We start from the raw sequence: 3,414 nt of genomic DNA, 5'->3' as shown, positions 1-3,414 counted from the left end.
ATCATATATTCACTTGACGAAGAATCAAAACAACTGGGAATAGCCCAGGGGTGGAGTTCCCGCTTTCCCGGCAATGAATGGACTATTTAAACACAAACTTCCAATCGAAAACGGGCCACTGAGCAGCTGAGCCCTGGTGGGGAGGTGAAGGCTCAGGAGCGGATGTAAAAGGGACGGGAGATGGGTCAAAGCATCCCCTCTGCTGGAACCGGCACATGGAACAGAAACCAAACCGGATTGGACAGAGTCGTCGCCGAACTTCCATAGTATCAGCTGTCCCAGATGTTGATTCTGCTTTGGGGGAAAGCAATTCGGGAGACCCGCACAGCCACTAACAGGGACTTTATTCATGGGAACAGGAGAAGGTCATTCAGCCCTCGAGTCTGCGACACAATTACATACGATCATGGCTAATCTAACAATTCAGTGACATTGACCCTCACCATCATCAACCTGGGAACAGTATCCTCTGCCCTCATTGTCGAAATGAAGACTGATATCACAGGACAGCTGTAAGCTCATTGGTTGGTAGGTAACTGCTAATTTGAGCTCCTTATTCTAAGTTTATTTCAGATTAAAGGTGACCACTGGGGCACAAGATCAGAGGCCCAACACTTCGGCTTCAGCTCAGTAGGGAGAGTGGGTTCCGGTTGTTGTTAAGATGTGTATTCTCAATTTCTATTCTAATTTGTTTTCAGATTAAAGGCAACAATGAGAAGTACTTTTCACGTCGATAAAGTAAAGACGAGTAGGGAATTTAATGACACATTGAATATCTAATTAAATAAGATCGAGAGTCAGGGCCAGGCGATGTGTTGTAGCTGCAGGATGTGGGAGCTGGTGGACCGCATTGTGGTTCCAAGTGACCACACCTGTAGCAAGTGTTGGCTGCTCGAGGAACTCCGGCTCAGAGCTGATGAGCTGGAGCCTGAGCTTCGGACACTGAGACACATCAGGGAGGGGAAGCGTTACCTGGAGGCTGTGTTTCTGGAGACAGCCACACCCCTTAGATTGACTACCTTAAACTCGGCCAGTGGTCAGACAGGAGAGTGTGACTATGAATGGGGCTGGTAGAGGGATCCAGGAGGTGGCACTACAGGAGCCTCAGCCCTTGCCTTTATCCAACAGGTTCGAGATACTTGCCCCCTCTGTGAACAAGAGAGGCATCTGTAGGGGGAGGGGGATCAGCAAACTGACCATAGCACTGTGGTACTGGGACCCATTCAAGTGGGGGTGGTGGGGGAAATAGAATTGTAGTTGTAATTGGAAACAGTATAGTTAGGGGAACATATACTGTTCTCTATAGCCGGGATCAAGAGCTCTGAAGGCTGTGTTGTCTCCCTGGTGCCAGGTTTATGGATATCTCACCTGGGCTGCAGAGGGACTGGGAGTGGGAGGGGGAAAGATCCAGTTGTCCTGCTCCACGTAGGTACAAACGGTGTAGGTAGTACGAGGATAAAGGTTATTCTGCGGGAACACTAATATAGCTAGGGGCTATATTAAAAAAAGCAGAACCTAAAGGGTAATAATCTCCGGATTACTACCTGAGCCATGAGCTGATTGACACAGGGTCAAAAAGGTTAATGAGATAAATACATGGCTCAACATTTGGTGTGGGAGAAATGGGTTCGAATTCATGGGAAATTGGCCCCAGTACTGGAGGAAGAGGGAGCTATTCCATTCAACCGGGCTCCACTTAAATCCTGCTGGGGCCAGTGTCCTGGCCAATCGCTAACTAGGGTCATTGATCGGTCTTCAAACAAAATAGTCGGATGGAGGGGGGTAGAGTTCAGTTACGCGGAAATATATAAAAAACCAAATAATCTGCAGAGGGTAAGAGTGCAGGTTAGTGAAGAGTCTGGTTGCTACCGAAAAGTGAAAGGAAGGGACAGAGTGTGAGAACAGCATATTGTACCGAAGAATCATATACGAGGAGGGAAAATTGACAATAGGGCAAACTTAAAGTCTTTGTATCTGAATGCATGTAGCGTTCAGAATAAAACTAATGAATTAACAGTGCAAATAAAGGCAAAATGGTTTGACTTGGTGGTGATTAGTGAGACGTGGTTACAGGGAGAACAGATTTGGGAGTTGAACATCCAAGGGTTCTCAGTGTTTCGGAAGAATAGGCAGGAAAGAAAAGGAGGTGGTGTAGCTCTGTTAGTAAAGGAAGAGATCAGTGCTATAGTGGGGAATGATATAGGCACTGGAGAGCAACATGTGGAGTCAGTCTGGGTAGAAATAAGATTTAGCAAGTGAAACACGTCCCTGGTGGGAGTAATCTATAGTTCCCCAAACAGTCGTTCAGCAGCAGGGCACAGTATAAACCGGGAAATAGCGGGAACACATAAGAAAGGTACGGCAATAATCATGGGTGATTTTAATATGCACAAAGACTGGACTAATCAAATTGGCAAGGGTAGCCTCGAGGGAGAGTTCATAGAGTGTAGGAGAGATCGTTTCTCAGATAATATGTTGTGGAACCAACCAGGGAGCAGGCTATTCTGGATTTGGTTTTGTATAATAAGGTGGGATTAATTAATGATCTCATAGTAATTCTCCCTCCAGGGAAGAGTGATCATAACGTGCTAGAATTAAAAGTTCAGTTTGAGAGCAAGAAACTTGAGTGCCACCCTAATATTCTGGAGTTAAACAAAGGTAACTGCATAGGTCTGAGGGCAGATTTGGCCCTAGTGGACTGGGCAGGAAGGCTACAAGGTAGGACAGCTGATGAACAGTAGCAGGTATTTAAGGAGATGTTCAATTCCTCCTGAGTAAAATATATCCCAAAGAGGAAGGAAGATGGTAAGAGGGGGAAAAAGCATCCATTGCTAAGCAAGGAAGTTAAAGATAACATAAAGGCAAAAACTAGCACACCAAATTGCAGGCTGGAAAATTGGGGAACTTTTAAAGATCAACAGAGGGTTACTAAAAACAAATTATAAAAGGAGCCAAGGTAAATTATAAAAAAGCTCAAAATGTAAAACCTGATAACAAAAGCACCGACAAGTATATGAAACAAAAGGGAGAAGCTAAAGTGATTATTGGTCCCTTGGACGATGGGAATGGAGAGTTAATAGGATTAAAGGGTGATGAGTCTCAAGCACTTGATGGCCTAAATCCTCGAGTCTTATAGGAAGTGGCAGTGGAGGGACGGGATGCATTGGCTATAATATTCCAAAATTCCTTGGATTCTGGAAAGTTAAAGTGGATTGGAAAAATGTTAATATAACACCCTTATTCAAAAAGGGAAGAGGGGGAGTGGGAGGCAGAGAGTAGGGAACTATAGAGGTTAGTTTAACATCTGTTGTTGGGAACTTGATGGAATCCATTATTAAGGAAGTAGAAATGGGGCATTTGGAAAGTCAGAATGTAATCCATCAGAGTTAACCTGGTTTTATAAAGAGTCAATCG

This window comes from Carcharodon carcharias, assembly GCF_017639515.1.
Source record: "Carcharodon carcharias isolate sCarCar2 chromosome 38 unlocalized genomic scaffold, sCarCar2.pri SUPER_38_unloc_1, whole genome shotgun sequence".
NCBI classification, from domain to species: Eukaryota; Metazoa; Chordata; class Chondrichthyes; order Lamniformes; family Lamnidae; genus Carcharodon; species Carcharodon carcharias.
Note: the sequence above shows the minus strand (reverse complement) of the source record.